General features: G+C 34.6%; 2 long non-coding RNA genes across 10 annotated transcripts in view; one reads left to right on the top strand and one right to left on the bottom strand.

The window, feature by feature from the left end:
- The window catches only part of LOC134481510 (uncharacterized), a 102,848-nt gene that overhangs the window by 59,917 nt on the left and 14,948 nt on the right, over positions 1–27,983 (bottom strand). For 5 of the 8 annotated variants that reach the window (XR_010057058.1, XR_010057056.1, XR_010057055.1 and 2 more), the window contains exon 3: positions 19,762–19,848. This is a non-coding gene — a long non-coding RNA (uncharacterized LOC134481510). Of the gene's footprint in view, positions 1,682–19,761; positions 19,849–27,983 lie in introns of those variants that run through there. The other 3 variants (XR_010057059.1, XR_010057051.1, XR_010057054.1) reach the window with 2 other exon arrangements.
- LOC120096274 (uncharacterized) lies at positions 610–27,948 on the top strand. Of its 2 annotated transcripts, XR_010057060.1 has the most exons (4): positions 610–920; positions 9,599–9,813; positions 19,823–20,130; positions 27,491–27,948. It is a non-coding gene; the product is annotated as an uncharacterized LOC120096274 (long non-coding RNA). The 2 variants fall into 2 exon arrangements; XR_005492530.2 differs by lacking the exon at positions 9,599–9,813.

Genomic DNA, 27,983 nt, shown 5'->3' on the forward strand with positions numbered 1-27,983 from the left:
CACACTAGCATCCTCCTAAGTTGGGGCATCAAGCCTCCATAGGGATCTGGAGCCATGGATCACTCCATGTGTATATTCTCTTTGATTGGTGCTTTAGTCTCTGGGAGCTCTCGGTGGTCCAGTCATTTGTTACTATATAGCTCTTCCTATAGGGTTGCAATCTCCTTCAGCTCTTTTAGTCCCTCCTGTAGTCCCTGGGGAACAGGGTGATGATTGGCTGTGAGTCTCTGCATCTGTATTGGTCAGGTGCTGGTAGAACCTCTCAGGGAAGAGCCTTACCAAGCTCCTGTCTGCAAGTGCTTCTTGGCATCAGCAATAGTGTCAGGGTTTGTCGTCTGCAGATGGGATGACTCCCTAGTTGGGGCAGTCTCTGCATGCCCTTTCCTTCTGTTTCTGATTCAACTTTTGTCCTGCCTTTGGACAGGGACCTTTCTAGGTTAGCACTTTTGAGATACGTAGGTGGCCCCAGCACTCAACTAGGGCCCATGACTACTAGAGGTGGTCTCTATAGGTTCTATCTCCTCTTTGTTATGTATTTCTGCTGAAGTCATTCCCATTGTGTCAGGGACTTTCTAGTGGCTATCCCCAGTTCCCCATCCCCTACTACTATATATTTCTCTTCAATTTCCTGACCCTCTGAATTTTACTAATGTTTTTATGATCCAAAGAAAATAATATACCCAGGATGAGAAAATCGTGGCAAGTCTATGGTTGTTCATTTGTGGCTTTGTTTCTAAAGTGCAGCTGTACCCACCGTAACGAACAGATGGAAGGAAAGAGTGAGTGGAGTGAAGGCAAACAATATGGTTCTCAAACATAACTGCACATCTCAAAGTCATGTAACACTTGGTGTTCTGTCAATTCTGACATCATAGATGGAACTTGAAAATACATCACTGTGGATTGTTGTCTATACGCAGGTAAGGGCAGGCACAAAAGTAAGGTGGGCACATTTCCAAGTATGTGGGTATGTGATTTGGTTGGTTGGGAAATGCAAGAACTTCCTTTGACCCACCTGGCATTCCCTGTCTTTGCACATTGCTGTTAGAGTGTCAAATAAAGTCTTTAATGTCCACATTAATGAGAGCTTTAATCAGGGATCTCAAAGCAACAATGAAAAAAGGACAGCGAAATTTCTTTGTTGTCCATTCTCCTGCAGATAGAATGCTTCCTAAATTATCATTAGTGATGAATGGAAACATCGGCACTAATTGTTGAATGGGGTAATTATATTTTGTATGTTCAATTTATGATGAACTTGTTATTTGCATTATGTGACCAAATGGTTTTGAAATAATGGAACTTAATGGCTAAAGCCTTTGCTGAGTGTAAGAATGAAGCTATAACTATTACTTAATGATCCTACAAAAATATTATCCTAAGGATAACACTTCAAAAGTCAAATGGAACTATAATCCATATTTCTCAAGGTAAATGTTTTCTAATTCATTTTGAGTAATCTTTTCTAAGTTAAAATTTAGATTCTCAATTATGTTCAAACATATCAAACCATATTGTATTTCAACTAATATTTTATGTATGTATGTATTTAGTTACATATTGGATAGATGTGCACATACAATTATACCATCAGAGCAGGCATGTTGTTACAGAACTTACATACAATTATACAGACACAGTGCACACACATATATGCATATACATTATGCATGTATGTATACAACCACTATATATAATATGAATATATATTATACTATATATAACATATATAGGTAATGTAAATACATATATATATATATATATATATATATATATATATATAGAGAGAGAGAGAGAGAGAGAGAGCTTTAATAAAATATGTGAAAACCAACTATTTTGGCCAGCACAAAAATGAAATCATTTTATATTTTCTCTCAGGGATGTTTTTCAGTATGTTCTCTATAAACATACTGAAAGTTTTCATAAACAAAATATACATATTTAACAGAAAGGGGAGAAAGTTTTGGAATCACAATAATTAATGTAATTTATTATGTTTTCATTCCTATAAATTAATACAGCATAAACAGCTACTTTTAGAATCAAGAGAGGTTCAAGCTTATATTGTATCCTTTTTATAATGTAAGAAAGCAATTTTTTCATACTTACTTCTTAAAAAAAGTGAAAATGAAATCTATACCATGGCCACTAAAAGAATAATTTGTTAAAGCACATGAATTTATTTTTATTTGAGATTATTCTATTTCTTGTTTTTAAATCCAGGTATAACACATGAACTCATTATGAAATTATTGACATTTATAACTTATTTATTTAAAAAATACTCCATTGTACAAGATTATTCATGTTTAAGTACAAAGAAACATGCACTTGGTTAGTCTATTCAAATGTGATCATTCTTGAAGAACACTTCTATATCTGTTCTTTCATGAATATTTATAGAATCTCAAGCAGAGGCAGAGTTAACACCTTGAATTTTATGATTACAGTTTTGTTAACAGCTCAGAAGTTTCATGCTCTCCTTTGAGATGCCTTGTCTCTGATCTATTTTTGAAAAATTGGGTAAAATAACTTTATTAATATTTAAACAAATAACAAATCTTTGCAAATAAAACATAAGCTGCTTTGGTTGAATCACTCTGGGTTCCAAGCCCTTAAGAATATACTTTAAATATTTTATGCTGGAGATTAAAATTAATTGATTTCTTTCTTCTAAGACTCTGGTGCCTCATGATTGCACTTACGAATTTACTAACAAATTTTGAACAAAAATATGTTTATTATAAACTTCTATGGGAATATGGATGTAAATCAGACACTAAAGAAGTCACCAAAACATAATTAAAAATATGTCTTGAAGTCTTCTCTAAGATGTTTAATATGTTCCACATTTCTGTTTGTAATACTGGTTTTCCACAAGCTCATGTCTGTGAACAAATTTGTAGTGTGGTATGTTTTACCACTCCTAGGGAACAGATTAAATAACTTATTAAGAACTTTCATCTACCACAGTATAAGAATCAATTTGTACGGATATTTGAGTACATTTATCTACCCATAGATTATGAAACTTCTAATTGATAAAGAATTAAAAATTATTTGTGTCTCTACTTTTATCTGTAATGGGCTACTGGACATTATTATTGTGCATAATACAGCATTTCCCAGTTTTAATTTTTATTCATTTACTATCTGAAATCAGGAACTAATTTATTTCTATCTACTGATGAACTCTAGCTTCAAACTTAGATTCATGTACTTATGATAAATGGGTCAGGCATGGGATGTTTTAAATACTGAGGACTTACATAGCAACTGTGGCTTGGGGTCTGGAAACCTGTCTTTCCAGTCAAGGAAAGAAGTGGAGTAGGATAGGATATTATATTCTGAAGAAATGCTACCAACTATGCACCAACCTGGAAGTTCAGCATAAGTGCCTCAAGGAGGTCTCTGCTGATGAGGAGTATAACGTCAGTCATAAGGAAGCCATGGTTGCTAGGTTTGCATACACGGGATAACTTTTCAGAAAGACTAGTACATTTACACACTGCCAACTTTCACGTTCAGGACCAGAGGAAGGCTTTACAGAGTCCTCAGAACCTAAAGTTAGGTAGAGTCTTATTAATTTTCAGTGGGACTGAGTTCTTGGTCAAATGGTGCAGTTGGCTCATGTTAAAAAATAAGTGTTCACTCAGAATTTCTCTTGCTGAGAATGTAACTAACTACTTTTAAACAGAATTTCTTAAAAAAAAAACCTGTTTTCTCAGCTTTGTTCTTTTACATACTTTCAATAGTGTTTAAAAGACATCTGTAATGTGAGACACATACAAATATATTTTGAGAAGTTATTATGTAATGCAACCTGAAGAAATAACTGACATAGCGCTAACACATAATTTGCATTATTTTTGATCATTAATTGGCAATGAATAAGCACATAAGAAAAGACCACATCTCCCCACACCTGGGCTTGTACACACACACACACACACACACACACACTCAAAATAATCCTATGATTAAATATGATGACTAGTGTCAGTTCTCCAGGTTCATTTTAAACTTTTCATGCCCTTTTTATCACTGCTATGATATAGAATAATGCATTCATAGCAAACTCCATAAGTTAACATTTTTCTTGTCTGTTTTTAAGCACGTTAACCTTTAGTCTTCATTTCAGAAAATATTAAAGAGTATGTGCTGCTTTTGTTCTCAACTCAGGGTTACATCCCTCTTCAGGGAAGTTTTTTTTAGTCAGAAACATCTTTCCCCCTAAGCTTATTATCGAGTTAGCGTGGACTTTTTCAATTCTTACTTCAATAATCAGGATATATTTGGAACAATGTCTCAAATGCTTTCAATTACTAAAATCTCCCTAAAATGACTTGCATTCTCTATGCTAATATTTTATTGGCCTTTCTATTACTCAGGTCTGAAGATGTGAACCATCCTTAGGGTTCTTGCTTTTTGCACCTTAAATCAGACAACTAGTTAAAATTTTATTACTTTGCTATTAATGATTTATTTTTCTATATTTTTTCAAATTCTTTTGCACAAATTATCTGTAGAACCATAAAAGTCTGTGTTCTAGTCCTATTGCTTCACTGATTTATAAATACTTTAAGCAGCTTTGCTGGTTTTGCATACAAACTCTATCAGTCAGGTGTTGAAGCAGGCATGTTGCCAGTTCAAGGCCAGGCTCAACTAAACAGAGCACTGGAGGCTGGTCTAGAATACAAAAAGAAAGTTATCTCTAAAAAACTGAGCCATCATTTACCCTTCTCCCTAAAAGCTTAACTATTTGGTCACAAGTGTATCACTATAATTATACAAAACCTGTGTAAGTCTGGATGTGACCATTAGGAGATGTAAAGGAGAGCTATCATGACATCAGCTATCAGTGATGAGGTCTATTATGAAATGGCAAGTAGGTCAGCTAGAATGTGGAAGATGAATCAATTAAATCATCACTAATATAAATAATTCTGGAATGGCCAGCAGAGAAAATAGAAAGAACTACAGTGGGGGGGGGAAACAAGAGAGTGAAGGAGTACAGGCAAAGAGATTAAGCAAGAAAACATTTCTAAAAATTAACCCCAGATACGCTATTAATACCTCAGGTCAATATTTCAATAATAATAACAACAAAATATTTGTTTATTTTTGCCATAAAAATACCCACCACACAACTTAGATAAGTGACCATAAAAATAATCTTGGAGTCTATCAGTAGATGTTTAATTTCTCAAAACCCATAATAGAAACACACGAAGGAAGAATATTCTTGAGAATTGAGAACACTGAAGAATCTCAAATGATAAGATGGTATAGATTATAGAATTTAATACATAGTATTTCTTTCATTACATTTTTTCTTTTAATTAATTGATTAACTCTTACACTCCAGATTTTATTCCCCTCTCGATCCACCACCCGAGAGTTACACTTCCTATACCTCATTTCTCACCCCCTACACTCTCTCCCTGCAGTCTCCACAAGGATGTCCCCACCCCCTCCTACCTCACCAGGCCTCTAAACTTCCTGGGCCCTCCAGTCTCTTAAGGAGATATCCTCTGCTGTATATGTGTTGGGGGCCTCATCTCAGCTGGTCTATGCTGCCTGGTTGGTGATCCGGTATCTGAGAGATCTCCCCTCCAGGTTAATTGAGACTGCTGGTCCTCCTACAGGGTTGTCCTCCTACTCAGCTTCCTCTAGCTTTTCCCATTCAACCAGAGGGATCAGCAGTTTCTGTTCATTAGTTGGGTGCACATTTCTGCATCTGATTCAGCTGCTTGTATCTTTCTGAGAACAGTCATGATAGGTCCCTTTTTGTGAATGCCAAACAGCTTTTAGTAATGGTGTCAGGTCTTGGGGCCTCCCCTTTAGCTGGACCCCACTTTGGGCCTGTCACTCTACCTCCTTTCCATCCCTGCATTTCTTTCAAACAGGAAGAATTATGGGTCAGAGCTTTGGCTGTGGGATAGCAACCCCATCCCTACTTGGTGCCCTGTCCTGCTGGAACTTATTGTGGAGGCAATAAGTTCCCTTTCTCCACTGTAGGGCTAGGGTTCCCCTCTTTGAGTCCTGAGAGTATTCCCTTCCCAGGTCTCTGGTATATTCTGCAGGGTCCCACCAACCTCTTTCCTCGCAACGTTGCTTGTTTCCTTTCTTTCTACTGGCCTTCAGGGCTTCAGTCCCCCTCCACTCCAATACCAGATCATGTTTCCCTCTCCCACCCCCACCCCTTCGCATCCCCTTCCACTTTTTTTTACCCACTTGTGGTTGCTTTCTTCTCCCTCCCAAGTGGAACTGAGGAATTCTTACTTGGGCCCTTCAGCTTATTGACCTTTGTGAGTTCGTGGGTATTCTGTACTTTTATTTTTTAAATAATATCCACTTATTAGTGAAAACATACCATGCATGTCCTTTGAGTCGGAGTTACCTCACTCATGACATTTTCTAGCTCCATCCATTTGCCTGAAAATCTCAGTGTGTCCTCTTTCTTAATAGCTGAGTAGTATCCCATTGTATAAATGAACCACATTTTCATTTCTTTTTTGTTTTTTTGTTTTTGCTTTGATAATTTTCATTGGATATTTCTTTACTTACATTTTAAATGTTATTCCCTTTCCCGGGGTCCTGTCCATAGTCCCGTTATTTTCCCCTTCTTCTACAAGGGTGTTTCCCTCATGAACCACATTTTCTGTATCCATTCTTCTATCGTGGGACAACTGGGCTGTTTCTAGCTTCTGGCTATAACAAATAAGGCCACTATGAACAGAGTGGAACATGTGCCCCTGTGGCATGGTGGGGTATCTTTCGATGCCCAAGAGTTGTATTGCTGGGTCTTTAGGTAGATCTATTTCCAATTTTCTGAAGAAGCTGCAAATTGATTTCTAGAGTGGTTGTAGCAGTTTGCAATCAAACCAGCAATGGAGGACTGTTCCTCTTTCTCCACATCCTTGCCAACATGTGTAGTCACCTGAGGTTTTGATCTTACACATTCTGACTGGGATAAGGTGGAATCTCAGGGTCATTCTGATTTGCATTTTTCTGATCACAACGGACTTAGATTTCTTTAGGTGCTTCTCAACCATTCCAGGTTCCTGTACTATGAATTCTCTGTTTAGTTCTATATCCCATTATTAGCCCTCTACCAGATGTGGGATTAGTAAGGATGTTTTCCAAAGTTGCTGATTTGTCTTACTGACTATGTCTTTTGCCTTACAGAAGCTTTCCAGTTTCATGAGGTCCTATTTATCAATTCTTGATCTTAGAGTATGAGGCATTGGAGTTCTGTTTAGATATTTCTCCTTGTGCCTATGAGTTCAAGGCTCTTTCCCTCTTTCTCTTCTATTAGTTTCAGTATATCTGATTTTATCTTGAGGTTCTTGACCCACTCAGAATTGAATTTTGTGCATGGTAACAAATATGAGTCCATTTTCATTTTTCTACATACAACCAGTTTGACCAGCACTATTTATTGAAGATGCTTTCTTTTTTCCATTGTATATTTTTGGCTTCTTTGTCAAAGATCAAGTGTTTATAGTGTGTGGTTTTGTTTATGGGTTTTCCATTCCATTCCATTGATCAACCTGTCTGTCTCTGTGCAAATATCGTTCAGTTTTTATCACTATTACTCTGTAGTAGAGCTTAAGTATAGGGATGGTGATTTTCCTAGCTGTTCTTTTATCGTTAAGAATTGTTTTTGTTATTCTAGGTTTATTGCCTTTCCAGTTGAATTTGAGAATTGATTTTTCCATGTCTTTGAAGAATTACGTTGGGAATTTGATGGTAATTGTGTTGAATCTGTAGACTGCCTTTGGTAGGATGGCCATTTTTACCATGTTAATTCTGCCAATCCATGGGCATGGGAGATCTCCCCTTTTTCTGAGATTTTCTTCAATTTCTTTCTTGAAAGACTTGAAGTTATTGTCATACAGATCTTTGAGTTGTTTGGCTAGTGTTACCCCAAGTTATTTTATATTATTTGTGGCTATTGGGAAGGGAGTTTTTTCCCTAGTTTTTTTCTCAGTCTGTTTATCATTTGTATAAAGGAAGGATATTGATTTATTTGAGTTAATTTTATATCTGATCACTTTGCTGAACTTGCTTATCAGCTGAAGAAGTTCTCTTGTAGAATTTTTGGGGTTGCTTATGGATACTATTGTATCATCTGTAAATAGTAACACTCTTATTTCTTCTTTGCCTATTTTTATCTCCTTGATCTTTTTGTTGTCTTATTCTAACTAGCACTTCAAATACTGTATTGAATAAATGTGGAGATAGTGGGCGTACTTGTCTTGTCCCAGATTTTAATGGGATTGCTTCAAGTAGCTCTCTACTTAATCTGATATTGGTTGTTAGTTTATAGTAGATTGCTTTCATTATGTTTCGATGTGGATCTTGAATTCGTGATCCCTCTAATACTTCTAATATTAAGGGGTGTCGTATTTTGTCAAATGCTTTTCCAGCATGTAATTTTTTTCTTTGAGTTTTTTTATATAGTAGATTACATAAATGGATTTTTGTATATTCAACCAACCTTGCATCCCTGGAATGAAGCCTACTTGATCGTGGTGAATTATGGTTTTGGTATGTTCTAGGATTCAGTTTGCAAGAATTTCATTGAGTATTTTTGCACCGATATTCATAAACAAGATTGGTCTGAAGTTCTCTTCTTTGGTTGGGGCTTTGTGTGGTTTAGATATCAGAGTAATTGTGGTTTTATAGAATGAATTAGGTAGTGTTCCTTCTGTTTCTATTTTATGGAATAGTTTGAAGAATATTGGTATCAGGTCTTTTCTGAAGGTCTGGTACAATTCCAAACTAAACCAACCTAAATCAACCTGTCCCTGGATTTGTTAGTGTTGTTGTTGTTGTTGTTGTTGTTGTTATTGTTGTTGTTGTTGGGGGGGGGTTAATAACTTCTATTTCCTTATGGGATATGGGCCTGTTAAGAAAGTTTACCTGCTCATGATTTAACTTTGGTATGTGGTATCTTTCGAGGAAACTATCTGTGTCATCTAGATTCTCCAGTTTTTGTTGAGTATAGGCTTGTGTAGTAGGATCTGAGGATTTTTTGAGATTCCTCCATTTCTGTTGTTATGTCTCCATTTTCATTTTTGATTTTGTAAATTTGGATACTGCCTCTGGGCCCTTTAGTTAGTTTGGTTAGGGGTTTATCTAGTTGATTCTCTCAAAGAACCAGCTTTTGGTTTTGCTGATTCTTTGAGTTGTTCTCTTTGTTTCTATTTCATAGATTACAGCCCTGAGTTTGACTATTCCTTCCTTCTATTCCTCTTGGGTGTATTTGCTTCTTTTTATTCTAGAGTTCCTAGGTGTGCTGTTAAGTTGATAGTGTACGATCTCTGCAGTTTCTTTACTAATGTACTTAGTGCTATGAATTTTTCTCTTAGCATTGCTTTCATTGTGTCCCATAAATTTGTGTATGATGTGTCAAAGTTTTCATTAAATTCCAGGAAGTATTTAATTTCTTTCTTTATTTCTTCCTTGACTAAATTATGAAAGTTGTCAGGTTTTACATGTTTGTGGGTTTTCTGTTGCTTTTGTTGTTGTTGAAGACCAGCTTTAGGCCATGGTGGTCATTATATCTTTTTATATACCTATTTTGCAGGAACAATGTTGAGAATATGCTGTTTATGAAGACATGGATGTTCAATATGAACTGATAAAGACAACCACACAAGATTCATTTGGGGCTGGAGAGATGGTTCAGGAGTTAAGAGAACTGGTAGCTCTTTTAGAACCCACCACCAAAATTGTAGCTGAAAACTGTTTGTAACCACAGGCACAGGGGATATAAAACACATGTGAAGTACACACACAAATGTAAGGAAAACATCCAATTACATAAATTAAAATAAATTTAAAAACATGTTTCCCAGTAGATGAATGGCTAAAGAAAATGTACTGGATTTACAACTGAGCATTTAAGGAACATAAAATCATGAAATTCATAGACGAATGCCTAGAACTGGAATTAATTATCTTGGGTGAGGTAACCCAGACCCAGAAATATAATTGTGGTATGTATTCATTAAAAGTTGATATCAATTTTTAAGTAAATAATAACCAAGCTACAGAGAGTAGAGAAAAACTGATAGGAAAGAAAAGTAGAGTAGGTAGTTATGAATAGATAGGGAAAGGATAGGAACAGTAATATCAAACAGACGGAATATATGACAAGACTGCTAAAATTAATGGCATTTCCTTATGGAATAGATTTCTAAATGTAATAATATTTTTCATGGAATTGTCTTCTGAAAGTATGCTTCTATATTGACAGTAGCATAATACATGAAGAAATGTTTCACTTACTACATGAAATTTTAAGAGTTTCTACTAACTGTACTCTTAGGAAAAAGCAATATCTACTTTTATAATAACTGAGGACAAAAACAATCATACCAGAAGCTTGAAAAATAACATTAAACAAAATTAACTTCTTCTTCTTATATGTTTGTAAAGTATTCTTCAATATCACTATTTATATTTATTTTCAAGTCTCAAAATTGTAATATTGAATACTAGAATATAATGATGAAAGATATGGAAGCACAAAATTAAAAATGTAAAATAAAATTATGTAGCATTTTATAAAAGTGTTTGATGAAAGACCAATTCATTTGTAAATATGTTAAGTATCAGATTTTAAATTTTTTTCGTATTTATCTATAATATAGGGAAGGGCTGTGTATGAGAAGACATCTGTGATGCCTGTTGGTTCTAAAGACCTTAAATTAGGGTTGGGGATTTAGCTCAGTGGTAGAGCGCTTGCCTAGCAACCGCAAGGCCCTGGGTTCAGTCCCCAGCTCCGAAAAAAAGAAAAAAAAGACATTAAATTAGTAATATTTACAAGGTTTGACATATTTTATATTGTTTCATTAGTCTTAACTGCAGTATTCATAATTAGTCCTGAAATTGTAGGGTATTACATAAAACATGCTTCAAATATTCTATACAAAGATATTAAAATTTATATTATTTTAACTAGTAAAATGAAATAGACCATATACTATAAATATAACATGACAGCTGTAGGAAGCAATTTCATCAAGTAGCTTAGGAAGAGGTAAAATAGCTTGAGACTTTTCAATTTACTTATTGTTTACCTTGATAGTATTTGTGCTCTTTAAATATTTTGAGGAGTATGGTACCTATTGATGTGTATGTGATTTGATTGGTAGCTGTAATGCAATCACTAAAAAAAAATGAAAAGTATTTTCAAACGGGCAATAGTATAAAGAATATACCAAGTTTGTCTAGAAATTTAGTACAGATTATAGAGAGAGACTACAGGTTGGTAAGGCTATGTGACAGAATGGCTTGAGGTATACTTGCAACTTTGGAAATATAAAAATAAAACTAGAATTTAGGAAGACCAAAACGAATAAGATAATTTAAAAATAAAGTTTAAAAGCAACAAGATATATGAACAGGGCCTTGGAAATAATTATACCTGTGTTTTCATAGTCATTAGACACTTCTGTGTCTCCAAGCTAATATTCTAGTGAATCCAAAGGTGAGACCAAAAAAAATGTTTCTCTTTTCAAAAAACACCTATATAATATTCCAATAATGGTCACAAACCTAAAAATGTTTGGGTTTGAGTATGAAGCATTCCTTTAGGTAACAACATTTTGCTAGGCTATGTTCACTAAACATATAGGCTGGTCTTAGAGGAAATAGGCCACTGGTAACACATTTTCAAGGTTCTCTCTCATTTTGCACCCTTCTGTTTGGTCTTCTTATTGCCCTTTATGAGTGGAAGACACACCTGCAGGACATGCTACACCCACTGTGATGTTTGTTCCAAACTAGCAGCTCAAAACAATCATGGAAAACCCCACTCTGAGCCTGTGAACAAGATAAATCTCTCCTTTAAACAAGATACTTATGTCAGGTATTTGGTCACAATGATGTAAAAGTACCAATGTAATTTTCCCCAGAAATTATCTCCTCAATATGTTTCTTTATATATAAACTTTATAATAACATTTAAGTTTGGAGAGTTATAGTGATCCTGTTTATATGTAAATATGGTGACTTTCTTTATATCTAAATCCAGCAAGTAAAAACAAAAAGACTATAGTGATGTTAGGTAATTAATGCCCCTTTACCTTCAAACAGAATATCCCTGCTTCTCATTTTACTTGAACTGCTTTGCACTAGGCAAAAATCAACTCACTATCATCTGTTCAAAGCAGTAACGCATGTATAGCTCACATGAACTCAAAATGGCAGTCTGTCTGTAAAAGGAGAAAACCGAATAGATGAGGGGAATAGTAGAATCCTCACAGTTGAAAGGCAATTTGAGCAGCTGCTAGGATTGAATCAATGAGCTCTGAAGGTGATTGATCAATTACGCTAGCTTCTACAGGAACCCCTTTTACTTCCTGCTGATTTTAGCAGCATGATGAGACCAAAATGGCCAGGAGCAATCTGGACATCCAATTTAATGCAGCCATGACCATGTTTCCTGGTGGAAACATTTCTCTTTTGGGAATAGAATTAATTTATTGAGCTCAATATTATAGGAGCATAGGGAAAACAAGCACTTTAGCAGGTAATTTGACTTTATTCTGAGAGTTGCAGTCTTTTTGATTGTTGGAACCAAGCTATTTAGTCACACAAGGAACATTATCACATATGGATTACTATATTAAGGAGGTATAAGTGGTATTTTTAGGATAAAATCTTGTTCCCAAATGTTCTAGTTCAAGGCATTCTCATAAGTAGAGTATATTAAAATATCCAATCGCTTTGACAAATACTGTCTTTTCATTGGCAAAACATGTTTTTAGCAGAAAATTTATAGGTGTGAGCCAATTGCCACAATTTTATCATACTAGAAGTGTCCTGTGGCAGATTATATATATATATATATATATATATATATATATATATATATATATATATATACATATATACACACACACATATACACCTATGGCAGTAGGTATAGTAGATTTCTTTAAATGCATAAGTTGTAGTTATGGGAGGAAATACTGTGGATATTAAGGACATGCTCATCTGTAAGAACAAATCCTTACCACCACTGTGATAAAGGAATGTACAATCTGTCAGCAGAGGCTTGCTGACACTTTGCAATATATGAATGTAGACTACATCATTGTCTCTGTCATTTGCAGGTTAGGTATTTAGCTGTGACAGTAGCTACATCATTCTGGCACAAGAACATCATATAGTTGAAACCATACATAGTTTACAACTCTATCCTCATGGCCAGTGTGTCTATGTTTATTGAATAAACACTGCTACTAGATCTTCAATGCAATAATCTTACAGTAACTTTCAGTGTAGGATACACAGTGAGAAGACTAAATTTCCTAACCCTAAAGAATTACTCATCCAAATTTTCTGTCCAATAAGTTTCTTGGTGAAGATATATTTATGTGTTCAAAGGGACGATTTTAGCAGAAGCATTTGATAAATCTGTGAAACACATTAAGCATAATGTGAAGGTTGTAATGATCTTGTTCATTTATTAATATGGCATTTGAATTTAGGAAAGATTTTAAAGGGATACTGCCTGATAGCTGTTACAGTTGGTAATGACATGAAGTCTGCTTCTTAGCAGTTTAGATAAATGAGAAGTAGAGCAATACCATGAGATAATGGAATGGCATAAAACAATATTCACTTTAGTTAAGAAATACTTCAGATTATCTTTTTATTGCTGTATCCACATCCAAGAGAAGATGTCATAATATATAAACAGAATCATTTTAATTTTCAAACTTGAAATAATGTTAGAAGCATTGTAGGATTGTGAAAGTTGGTGATTATGATGAATTTAAAAATAACTAAAATTTGTCTAATATTTACATGTATGTTTCCTTGAGGTACCTGTCTCTTTCTACTCAGTCTGACCTTGTTTTGTTCCCTTAAGCAACTACAACATTTTTCAATGTGGACTTCTTTTCTACATTTGAAGCATGTTTACTTTCTTGTGGAGAATTTCAAACCATTCCTTTACCGATGATGAGTGACCTGTGGCTAAATTGTCCCTATTTTCCTTACTATCCTGCCAAATAATAGACATAACCACCATGCCCAAGTACATCTAGCTACTGACTGATCACTAATATATTAAGACTTTTATCAGAGTAAACACAATTCAAATTAGACAGCAATGAATTCCTTCTATCAAATAAAGCCACAAAGTAAGTGGTGGTTATTTGGGGCTATTAAACGTTGGCATGACTTAATTTTGTTTGTTTTAAACAATAATAATAATCACAACAAATGACTTTCAGGGAAAGTTAGAATCCTGTGGGTTTTTTTTTCTTTTTAGAGAGGGAGTCATACTGGTAAACCTGGCTGTCTTGGAATTCATTATGTACACAAGTCACAGAGTAGCAGAGATGGTTAAGCGTTTCCTGCTATCTGCTGATGATCATTTATTTGGAGAGTGCTCATGCTCCTTGATTCTGACATTTGCTAACTTCTCTACAAAGTATCTCTTTTAGACTCCCTCGTCTTTCACTTTGTAAACCTGTAAATGTGTTACTTCCAAGCCCTGAACATATATTTGTATCATTATCTGGACAAGCCTCTGTACATAAGAGAAAGACCCCAGAATCAACAAAGATTGATAAATGAATAATCTATATTATGTACAGAATGTTAGTAGAAATATTTTAAAAATTAGTAGACGTATGTATACCTCATCAGACATGGGTAACATTGACAGGCATGGGTTATGCCTATAGCGTGATCCTTAAATCCAAGCAGGTGATTGTTTGATATCACCAGAATTTCAGAGTCACTATTGCAACTTTAAGAGGTCATTGTTGCATTTAATAGGCATTAAGACTGAATATGATTGTCAATTGCTTCTCAATATTCATATCATGCTGAGTTAAGTTGTGGTTCATAGGCATTACAGCTGGTAAGACTGTTGATCACTTTTCTTTTTTCACAGCTTATCTCGTTTTGTTTAATGATATGACTAGTAGTATCTATTCCTAAGTGAGAAACAACCAGGCACATTTATCAAAAAGATGTACTATGGGATTTCCCTCTACTGGAGCTTTTTTTTTTAGAGCCACATTTGAATTTCCTGCCAACAGAATTCCCAGATTGCTATAAATTACTTGTCAGAAGAAGATACAGAAATTAGGCTTTCAACATCTTTAAATTGGTTTATTCTACACTATTTTCTCTTTGGAGATACACAGAAATGCCTTTTCATTTCACATACAAACCAAGAAACCAAATCCGTGAGTCCACTTAAGTCTAGGTTGCTAAACCAGTTGTGGTTCCTTACAGAGAAGCATGGATGCATCTAGAATTTGCATGACCCAGATATGATCACCCCTTATAATTTGGGTGATGTTTCACATAATTTATTACAGACTCCTCTGAAAGCTACAATATAAAAGTGTCTCTTCTCTCTCTACAGAACATGGATTTAAACAACTTTTTGGAGAACCCACAACTATTGTGAATTTCATAATTTTATTTCCTTTTCCTATGAGACAAAGGAAACATCTAGCGTAGTGACTCTTTAAATCATAATCATGTTCATGTTATATATACCTTCTTCTCGATAAGTTCATGAACTTATTGTATTATATTAATACCTGCTTCTTTGGTTCTTCATACAATGTTTCTAGAAAGGAATCCCCCTCAAGCAGAAAAAATAAGGTTAATATATCTCAAGCCAATCAAAATGCATATCCCATATTTCTGTACTCTGTTCTCATCCTCTTTGGCACTACATCCCTGCCCTAACCAGCACAGGACCAGATGTTATACATCCAGGAACAACCACAATGTACTTAACAATGTTGAACTTATTTAAAATGATCTTAAAACCCACTTATCCTTCAACAGATTCTTCATAATTTATCCTAACACTTTCTGGTTTCCCTTCCTTTGGCTATCGATCAACCTTTTTGTTTCCCTAAAGGGAATTTGTGGTATTGAATGCTTCCCCTTGGGAAATGCAACTATAATAATCTCCTGGCACATTTGGTAGTCATCTTCTGTTCTGTTGACCTTGCTACACTATACATTCACTGGAAAAATATAGTTTGAGGTCTCAGTCATAATGTATTTTTCTTTACTGATTTACTAGACAAAATGCAGTTTGGTGTTATATCTATAATTTTGAAGGGAGAGACAAGTATCACCTTGACATGTCCCTTTAATGTTAGAGGCATTTGCTGATGCCACTAACTTGTGGGTCAATGTGGTCAAGCCTGTCAGGTATGACATTTTCACTTGATAAATGCTTCTTGCTCCTGATGATAGCCAGTTCCTGGTGGCAGTTCAGATGTTCATGGGTTAAATGTCAGAAGTCTCTAATAGGGCCCAGAATTAAGATTAAAATTATTTTTGAGATTAAGAACATTTATATTGATAATCAATACAGTGTACCCCACAATTTTATATAGTGATATGCACTTCATCTACACAAAACTGTCAAAAAGTGTAGAGAAGCTTCCTTCTGTTACCAGGAAAGATTTTTTTTTAGCAGAATAAATGTACATTTCTAAAGCCCTCGATATGACTCTGTGGAAATAAGAACACCTTCCTTTAACTGAAAGCAAATGACTCACAGGAAAATCCATATAGGAATTTCATCTTGCCTAGAGAGGGAACAGTAACCTCACCTGAATTCAGAGATTCTCTGTGTTCTAGGTCACACGTGGTTGTTATCACCTCCTACAGGTCTGTGGGTGTGATGGAAGACTGGCCTCTATTCACCATTCTCAGGTCTAAATTTTCAGGTAATATGAGGCCTGAGTAGGAATTTTTTTGTATTTCATCCCTTCAGACTGACATAGATAACATTAGGGACAGAACAATTCTCATTATTCCTTTAGCATACTCCTCATTGTAATTAGAAGTTCCTTGGCTGGTGAACTGTGTTTTTCAAACACCCATGTTAATAGTGTATTTGCACTGTGCCTAGCTTACAAAGAACAAAACAAATAGCTTTATATTTTACATAATTTGGCTAAAGTGGTTTCTAATTGTAGCTATATTATTAGATAAAAGTGACATTTTTTGGTGATTTAAGTTTGTTATCCCTTACTAATGATAGTAATTATGAGTTCATGTTCTTTTGAGCGTTTTTATATTATTGATATCTTTTCAATATTTCTGACATGTGTTTGTTCATTATCCTTTTGCTTTATAGTCCCTTCTGTCTAAGATGTAGATTTGATTTTTTCACATCAACACTATGCTATTTTACTTATTGTTGTTTAACAGTAAAAGTACCTATTAGGTAGTAAGATTTATTTTATTTGTCTTATATAGTTTAAATTGTTGTAGATCCCGTGTTCTTTTTGGAGATTTTTTTATTTTTCTTCGCAGTTTGCTAGAAAGATCTAGAATTACATAAATTTTATGTAGGGAAAATCTGTATTTACAATTGTGCACTGCTTTCTAGGGAAGTGAAAGACACTAAATGTTATGAGTGTTCAACGACATTGTTCTACTTAACTGAAGTTGGGTATTCTATACCCTGAATAAAATCCAGATATTTCTGAGGGGAAAAAAGTCCTGGTTATGAATAGCTTAGATTTTTGCTCACCCTTTTCTTTTTCTTTAAAATTATTTTATTTCTTTACATCCCAAATTTGCCTCCTATGCAGAGTTCTTCACCCTCTTCCTGTTCCCACTACCCCTCCCCTTCTCATCTGAAAGATGCTTTCCCATAATTTAAATATCTTCCAAGATGTCTCTAGGTGGATGTGGTTAAATTTTCATTAAAATGTCTTCCTTACAGATACTGTGCCCAGAAGTAAGCTTCCTATTTCATTTTGTAAATTGATTGTTTACACATGTGAAAAGGATGTTAACTATTTGCTGGCATCTGTTGTAATGGTATGAAAAAATGAATAAGAGTATAACTCTTGGTTAAGACCAAGATTATTTTAGGCCGTGCCATACACAATCACACCGACTGAATCTGAAGAATAAAGAATGTAGGTAAATTTTAGAAAAGCTACAAAACATCTCAGTCGGAATATGTGCATTACTGTCTGAGGATCTACTTCAGTGCTTGAAGAACCTATGTGGCACACACTAGGTTGTGTGTCTATGCAGCATCTGCATAGGTAGGTCCCTATTGCTTTTTGAATGATGCAGTGAACTCTCGTAGATGTTAATTTGTCTACTTGAGACTGTCTCTAAAAAATAAACGAATTCAATTTTTTCTTCTATCTCTTTCCATTTCTAACTCTTATAACTATCTCTTATTTGCCATGTCTAATATGAAAGTTGGAAGAATGGAAGACAAAAATAAAAAACAAATGAACATGTGTAAGTTCTTTGGAACTCAATGAGTAGAGGTATAAATCACATTGCTTTATTTTACAAATGAGAAAACCGAGAAAGTAAGCAACTCCTTAAAATTCACAGCCACAAAATGCATAGCACCTTCTCCCCAGCTTCCAGGAATGTTCACTGAAGTGAAGGGCTTTTCTAGTTTACAATTTAAGGGGCTGACACATTGTCAGGAATGAATAAGCATTAGCCCCATAGATGCTTAATTTTTAATGACTAAACAATACTTTTATGCTTTCAATACTTTTCTTTAAAAATAGTATGTTTTCTTATGATATTCTTACACAATAGCAATTATATTTCCTTTATCCATTTCCTTTTCTTTCTACCTTTTCCTCTCCCACTTGTCCTGCTTTCACTAATCCCTTCTCTCCCAATAAATAGTACTCACTTCTCTTCTGTCACATGTAGGCAGGTTTCTGTACTTTTATTTATTCAGGATTTCTCTAATCAGATATGGTTTTTACTCTTATATTTCCATTTCTACATTCACAACACACACACACAATCATCTTGGGTGAGCATTTAAGAGAAAATATGCAGCATTTATCTTTCTGAGTCTATCTTGTATCCTCTAAAAATCTCTAGTTCATCCAGTTTCCTAAAACTGTCACAATTTTATTCCTCTTTAGTAGAAATGTAAAGTGTTATATATACATTCACTATCTTTATTTTATCTGTCCATCTGCTGGTAGACTGGCAAATGCTATTACAAGAAATAAAAAGGTAGCTTATAGAATGGAAAAAAAAGGTTTTGCCAACGCTATATCAAAAAGGATACTATAAATATCTAAAAGAGTAAATATTTTTAAAAAATCATCCAATCACTAATTAAGTTAATGAACTGAGTAAGCAGTTATCCAAAGGAGAAAAAGTAAACAATAAATAAGCATTTGAAAACTTGATCAGCTCCCTTACTTATTATTGAAATGCCAATGCAAACTGTTCTGAGTATTCATCTTAACCTAGTCAGAGTGATGCTCATCAAGACAAGAAATGTTAATACACACTGGTGAGAATATGGGGAGAAACACTACTGGCGGGAGTATAAACCACTGAATCCCCTCTGGAAATCAGTGGAGTTTCAAAAAAGAAAAAAAGAAAAAGGAAAAGAAAAAAAATGTTGGGAGCTATGCCCTTAAAACCCTCCATTATTGATGTTAATATTATAGTTAGAGTTTGGTATGACTGGGTTCATTAAGAGGTCAGGCCAATGGAAAATTCCCAACTAGCTGCAGAAGGCTAACACAAATATGGTGGTCAGGATGCCTAATGACCTGACAAACCTGTGACCTTTCTAAGACACCAATATACAGTTGATGTCAGCCGTTTACCTGACCACAAGAGCACAGTGTCCTTGGCTTGCATAAATATTTCCCGCTCCAAACCCCCCTCTGTCACCCCTGCTATGGTATAAATTCAGCCTTGGGAAAAAATAAAGTTTGTCACCTTGATAAGACTCTTGTCTTGGTGTCCTTCTTCACGTCTCTTGTCCTCCATTCTCTCCTAGGTGGTCCCCAGTCTCTGCTGACTGCCCTGCAGGTCAGGGAAAGGAAAGAAAAGAAAAAAGAACATAACCACTAAAACTACATCTATGTCATGACCCACCATTTGGGAACTTCTGCGCAGCTATTCAACATAGTCCAGAGATTTGCTGCACTCATCACAATTAAGTAGAACCAGAATAGATGTCTTTCAAGACAAAAGGATAAAAATGTGATAATACCTAAGGAAAACTTGTACCTGTCAATATATTGTGAATTCTTACATTGACAGCACTACTGGATGTGTTCCCCAAGACATCTGAAATTGCACATGGTAAATATCCTCCTGATAGCTATTTTCTGTTGTCTCCTTTTTACTTTCCACATACCTCAATCTAAAGAACAGTTTAGGTGAAATCTTATCTTTTTGTGCAACACATTTACATATTGGGCTGTTTCTCTGGATTGTTAATTGACTGATGGATCTTCCTTCAAATTGTTGTCTCTTCCTTTCTCAACTATACCACTTTATTTTTCTTAATTTTGTAAAAAAAGAAAGAAAAAGAAAGAAAAAAATCAGTTTTCCTCACTACTTTGGTTTTTATACTATTTATTGTTTCTACTATATTCTTGTTTTGTGTGATTCTGGCAGATAAATTAGAGAATTATGAATCTCATTACAAACTGGCATACTAATCTCATGCTATGATCTTTAACACCTTAATAGGAAACGCAAAATTCTAAATGCTACATTTTATCTTTGTGGATGTTTTCCTTAAGACTCAGTTCAGAATATTTAAGTTGGTGGTTCTCCTTTAATATATTTGACCACATGGCAGTCGAGTGTTTTGATGAGTGCTGAATGGGGTGAGTACAGAAATTGGTTTTGCCTAAAGTTGACTCAGAAAGGGCTAATAGAAATGTGAATTATCCAGGAAGTTTGCTATAAGAAAGCATCTCCTACCACTGTTAAAGCTTCATACATAAAGTCTCGTCAACGTTTCTACCCCAGAAGGAGTGGAATGAGGACAATGGTCATGCCATGGGGAACAGTGGAGATACCACAAGGCCTGAACCCTCCACAGAGTACTATACGCATCTAAATAATGCTGAGGATAAGAGGACAGATTTCCCCATGGAAGAGCACATCACTTGTTTTTCCAGTACCAAATAGTCATCCCTGAAAATATGTGTACATGTAATATTATATTGTCTGAGCAGGTAGACTTAGTAGTACTATATGGACTGTTCAGATTATATTTATTAATGTATATGTATTTAAATGCATGCACATGTGCACCTACACACACAAATTGTGGTTAAACAAAGAAAACAACAGCAAACTGCTTTCCTGAAGCTTTGCAGTTGTGTGCTTTTCTGATTAAATGTTGATTTTTCTCCTCTGAACTCTTCATTATTATGCTACACATTATTTTTCATTTGTTGTTCTAACATTGAACACACAACCTACATTGTAAAGTTAACTAGTAAAATTGAAACTTTTCCCAGTATATTTTATTATGACACCTTTTCCATCATTTATAGTACATATTTATTTAACAAAATACATGAAAATGATCTAATATTGACATGTACTCTAATTACAAACTCCAAAATTAGACTTTTAAATGATACTTTATATAATTAATCAATTGCACAAGAATAATACAAAAATTTATTTAAACTGGATTACACTTTGTGATATCTATGTGAAATTATATTAGTGTCAAGTGGGCAATGGAGCCAGATGATACAAGGTCACATTCAATATAATTGTTACTTGGTATAATTAATATGACAGTTTCTTGGTAAACTGTATCCATCAAAATTAATGGGTTTCATGTGACATTTCATAAATGTTAAGGTTATTGGGGATGGGACTCTTTTCATAGACCACTTTGGTCTTGGCTATTCTCCTGCCTCTAACACTCAAGTGCTGTGATTACAGGATTGTATAATTTAGTCTGGCTCAAAGACATGATCTGATGTGAAGAAAATGAAAGGAACTTCTCTGATATCATGGCCTGACAAGAGAGTTCCCACTGACAACTATTTTCTGGCTAGCTCTAAATTTCTTCTTTGTAAATCTTTTGAAATACATGATAATATTTCATCATGCTAGGGCCTTTACCCTACAGGAAGAGGAAAAGATCATTTTAAGCAAGAGTGTATAAAATTGCGAAGTGTTGGTTGGCAGTGGGCTGAGGGAACAGTGGTTGCCATGCATGGTAGAGCTGAAGATGAGGTCTTTCCCTGGTATGAGAAGAGTTAGAATACCATATGTGTTGACTGCCTGATTTTCAAGATTTAAAAAGAAAATTAACCAAGGTTAGGATAAATGCACCTCCTGAAAATTGACAATAAAATAGTTTTGGAGGAGACATACATCTATATCAGTAAAGTTAGTTGTAACTTCTTGAATTCTAATAGTAATTATGTTACCCCCCAAAAAAATTGTTTGCCAGAGGATGCCTGAACATAGCTTTTAGGAACATGACCCCAGTTTGTTCTTACTGGTAAATAAAGATGCCAACAGCCAATAGCTAGAGAGAGAAGAGGTGGAAATTTAGGATTTCTGGGCTTGGGAAGAGGAGGAAGAGAGAGAGAGAAGAGGTCCACCGTTCTGGGAGAGTGTGGAAGAGAGGAGGGATGCCATGCCTTAGAAGAGTGCAGGGCAGAGAGGCATAACCACCATGTGAAGGAACAGGGAGATCAAGGCCCAGAGGGCTGCCCAAGAGGGTGCAGGGCAGCCAAGGTAGGACATAGAATTAGTAAGCAATAACTCGTGATTAACCATATGGAAACTAGGTAGTAGCCCAGGTACTGTACAGTTTAAGGCATAATAAATTATAATGGCTATGTGTGTGTGTCTTTCATTCGGGAACATAAACCATTTGATATGGGCTTTATTAGAAAAGTATCAACATTTAGTTCCTTATTTTAAATTATAAAATCATTGTTCCACAAGCAAATATTAACTGTTCATAAGAAATATATTAGGAGATAATTACTTACGTTGGGGATTTAGCTCAGTGGTAGAGCGCTTGCCTAGCAAGTGCAAGGCCCTGGGTTCGGTCCCCAGCTCCGAAAAAAAAGAAAAGAAAAAAAGGAAGTAATTACTTGGCTCCAAGAGCATAGGTAAGGCCTGTGGTTGTATGAATCCCATGAGTTATGTACAATTATAAGTACAAATACTAAAAATATAAGTAACTTCTCTCATTTTCAATGATTTTCTACACTCATCACCACATTTCCCAAGAGATTCTTTTTCAGAAGAGGAAACTGAAGGGGACTCTATGTGGAGTCAGTGTCTGCAGCATGGCTGCACAGAGTTCTGCATACTCAGATAGGTTCTATTAGTGGTGCTTCTCTGAAGTTAATCACACAGAATACGACAGGCTTGTTTGAATCATTATGTTAGAGTTACCTCTGGCTCTATGCAGAGAAAATAACCATTAAGCAAATAAGCTTCAAAGTACAAAAGTGGAAGTAATCGAAATATTATAAAAATTAAACATGAAGCACTTGTTCAGGCTGAAATATAATATTGTGAACATAACAGTCATTTTACAGAAGTGTGTGTGTGTATGTGTGTGTGTGTGTGTGTGTGTGTGTGTGTGTGTGTGTCTGTGTATTAGTGAAACAGTTCTTTGTCTTTCCACAAATACCCAACATTAAGAACAGGACAAGTTTTCAGAGTTCATACTGTCTCATTTCAACCCAAGGACAATAGTGAGGAAATAACCATACTTTATTTTTTTGTTCTTTTGAAATAATGAGTCTGTTCTGTTGAAGAGCCAATGTACTCTCCATTTTAGTACTCCAAGAGCATTTCAGATAAACTGAGAAGATAAATTTCAATTCTAGAAGAGGCTTAATAGTAGAAATGAGAGTAAAATTTCTGTAATATTTTATTCTGATGAATTCAAATCTTCATAGGATTTTTCTTACATGTTCCTTTGGAGAATACTGATTTAATCAGTAGGCTTGAGTTGAGATCATGGAGGAAGTCCAGCATAATTGAAAAGACTGAAATTATTAAGTGTTTTTTCTAACTTTCACAATTTAATCTACTTATATTGTCTTGTGAAGAGAGAATGACCTAAAAAATTTCTGCTTTTTTGGATTTAATAAAATTATATGCAATTTGATGCAATGTTTGATAAATGTAATTAGAGTTATATGTATTTCTCTCCTATGCTTAGTTGGATCTTTTGTAAATGTTGTTACTTAATGCCTATTTTTAGTTGTCATTGTGAGTATGCATATTTACATATCTACCAAGTCAACTTCACTTCTCATTCTAAAAAATTTTTAAACTTTCTAGTATTTTATATGCTTCAGATATGTCATATTATGACATGGTTTCTCTTTGGGCTGCTTTTAAAAATAAAACTTAATGCATGCATAGATACTGCATTTTCAATAAAATATGTTCTATTTCATGTTTTCCCTATTATGCTAATAATAAATACTTATTGAGTTGTAGTGAATATTTTTTTTTCTTTTCCGGAGCTTGGGACCGAACCCAGGGCCTTGAGCTCTCTAGGCAAGCGCTCTACCACTGAGCTAAATCCGCAACCCGACAATGTTTAATACACTTAATACTCCTATAACCAGAATAAGGTATATTCTTGGCTTAAGTGGTGTACAAATGCTTGCCCTGGTAACAACTATCAGATCAGCCTGGAAAGTTAGAGAGAAATTAACACAAATGCTGTCTGTTATATAGCTAGGGTCAACTTCATAGGCCTAATTTTAGTGTAGAATTTTTGTAATGTAGAGATTTAAAAGATGACTCTGATGTAATTACTCAATGATTGTTAAATGTGAAAAGAAATTAAAAAAAAACACTGTAAACGATTTATTTGATTTAACTGTGGCAGTTCAGGTGAGAGAAAATGATACGTTTTACCTGAGAGGTTACAATAAAGACTGTGGCAATGAATAATAGCTCTAAAACAAAAAGAAGCAAATACACCCAAGAGGAGTAGGAGGCAGAAAATAAGTTCAAACAGTAAACTGTGTGCTGCGTATGGCAGAACTGGACTAACAGGGCTACTCAAGCCACATAAGATCATGCATCTACATTATCATAACCTGAGTTTTGTGCATTGTTGGATTTTGCTTTGCTTTGAAATGATTGTATTAGTGACCTTGTCCTTTCCTCTAGTAATACAAAATTATATAGGTTCCTTTTTTCTTTTACAGGAACACACAGCTAAGTTTTATTTTTCATTTTTTTTCTTTTTTTTTTTCGGAGCTGGGGACCAAACCCAGGGCCTTGTGTTTGCTAGGCAAGCGCTCTACCACTGAGCTAAATCCCCAACCCCTTCAATTTTTAAAAAGACATTGGCCATTTAATGTGTTGACCATTTCAAAGACTGTGGGAATTTAAAGTTGTACTACAGTTTATATTATGATATTAATTTTTTGTTCTTGAGAACAAACAAGAAAGAAATGTCTTGGTTTAAGTGATATGACTATGTGGCGAGGCTGACAAAGAGTGGAATGTCATATTTAGCTTCAGTTGTAAATTTGAACACACTTGAGGATCTCTATTAAGAAATTGTCACAATCAAACGTATGTGTTATGTTTATATGTTTGTGTTGTATTTTTATGTCAAAGTTACTGAAAATTTAACATTTATATATTTGAAACATCTGATTAAATATAATATCAATTTTGCATCTTCTATTTTGATTTTTCTTTTTATCACCTGAATACAAATGTTTATGCTGACTACACAAATTACGTCTTTTTACTTCTTGGTAACATTCCACTTTCTATCATGACTTTGTTCAATGAGCTGCAATTTTATTTAATGTCACCCAATCAATAATAATCTCTGCTAATAAAATATCTTGTTCTGATTTTTCAAAATAGCCTTTAAAATTCAGAGTAATATTCTTCATATATCTTTTATGTAATAGTTTGTATTTCTGACCTCTCATCATTTAATACACAACTCACATGAGATATCGATCCTTGTAATGTGTCTGTTACCTGTCAACCTACCATTCCTCTATGCATGTTTTTTGTACTCTTTACTCAAGTATTATGAAATTTTGATTTCTTTGGTAATGAATGTCCTTAGTTTCTGTTTAGTCCAATATAGCAGTCAACACTTACATGTGGTAGTTGATTACTTTGTATTTCTGTACTTAAGCTTAGGGATTGAATATTTAACATTATTTGTTTTATGTAATATCTGTTTGATGTTTTCCATTTTGATATACATGTTTCATTGACCACCTTTTCTTTATTGGTACATCAAACATCCCATCTTTAAATCTGGAGAGCTCTTTAAGATCTTCTTCAGTTCCTGTAGTTTACTGAAATGCTCACATAATTCAAAATACTATTACAATAACAGCTAAAGTTTTCTAGCTTGACATGATAGAAAGTGAAATAGAAGAAGAAAAGGGCACAATAAATAGAGTTTAGGAAAAACTGGACTATGACCATCTTCCAAAATTTTTTAGTAACATTAAGGTAAGGCACACTGAGTATCAAAAATCATGACATCTCATGAGAATCTCCTTGTCCAGAGGCTGATTAGCAGTTAACTATATAGATAGAGCTAAGAACTAATATTCCGACATTTATCTTTAACCTTGCTTAAGATGGATATGACATTATTGGCCAAGACAATTAAGGACAATTGCATTCTCCATATATGTTATTTAGTATAGACTGATAGCCAACCCCACTAAGATGCTTTTTATTACTGGCATCCTATCAGGATAAATAGTATCAATGAGATCACAATGGCAAAAATCAATATAAGTGTCTCTGACGATTCTGTATTTGGATCCAGATATACATTTGTATATGTAGAAATACAGTTGAATAAGTTGATAATTAAAACACTGTAATCCACTGTCTCATACATATACATATGTATGCCTTGTATTCATGAGTACAGCACAATACACACACACAACACACACACACACACCTGCATTCATGCACGCATCATAATGTGCATACTCATACCAGCACCATTATATTTTAAAACATAGAAATGTCATATTTATTAACGTAACTAATGAGTAAATATATCAAGAAAGTGAAATAAGTATACTGTTTCAAAGAGACACCCACAAGGCTTTGTTCAATTTCGCTCTCTTCAGTATATCCCACGAACATGAAAATCCCCAAATTGTTTAAGGTTAATGAATGAAACAAGAAGATAAGTTACTTGCGCCAAAAGTTACACCAGCCTACCCCAAAGGACAATAAGGTTTTGTAATGATATAGTGACAAGTATCGAACTAGATATCTTTATGATGTATGAAATAAGACAAGAATGCAAAACTAGTGTCATATAATTTGTGTTTAGATTCTAAAAATATTGGTTTCATAGAAATTTTGTGTAGACCTTTGATTGCCAGAGGATTGAGAGGAAAGTAGAATGAGTAAGGGTAATCAGTGCATAATAATTTAACGAACAGGGGGAATAAGTTCTGAGATGCTATTATACTTTAGGGTGAGTGAAGACAGAAATTGTGTCACAAACACACACACACACACACACACACACACACACACACACGTGCACGCGCGCGCGTGCATGCACACAAATATGTTCATTCATTGTGCAGCCATAGCAGATAAAAGCTGTCTTGGGGATGTCCTCATTGGTTTTATCTCCAACATTTTGATATGGGGTCTCTTTCTCTAAATACAGATCACACTGCCCCTAAACCCAACAAGTTAAACAGATCTCAGCGTCTTCATGGCTCTGCTTCACACCAAGTTCTTTCACAAGAACTCAAGATCGGTACTCCAGCCTTCATGTTTGTATGGAAAACACTTTACCTTAGCCATGCATCTCCTTAAAATGATGATCAATCTTTGAAGATGTAAGTGTTTTTATCTTGACTCAAAATTTGTGTATTATATTTTACTGATATGGACCAGGAGGGGGATAAGGACTGGACTGTAATGAAAAGATTAAAGGTGAATATATTTTTCAAAATTATAAAACACAATTCCTTCTGCAACTCAAACAGAATTTAGTTAAACATACAAATCATGACAAAGATATTAACATGTATTTGGGTACTGGTAAAGAAATAAGTTTTAAGGAAACAAGGTGATGAACATGATCCAGAATATGAGGTATAAATGAACAATGTGTATTATGTGAAGGAAATATAATAATTTTCAATACATTTATG

This window comes from Rattus norvegicus, chromosome 13 (assembly GCF_036323735.1).
Source record: "Rattus norvegicus strain BN/NHsdMcwi chromosome 13, GRCr8, whole genome shotgun sequence".
Taxonomy (NCBI): Eukaryota; Metazoa; Chordata; class Mammalia; order Rodentia; family Muridae; genus Rattus; species Rattus norvegicus.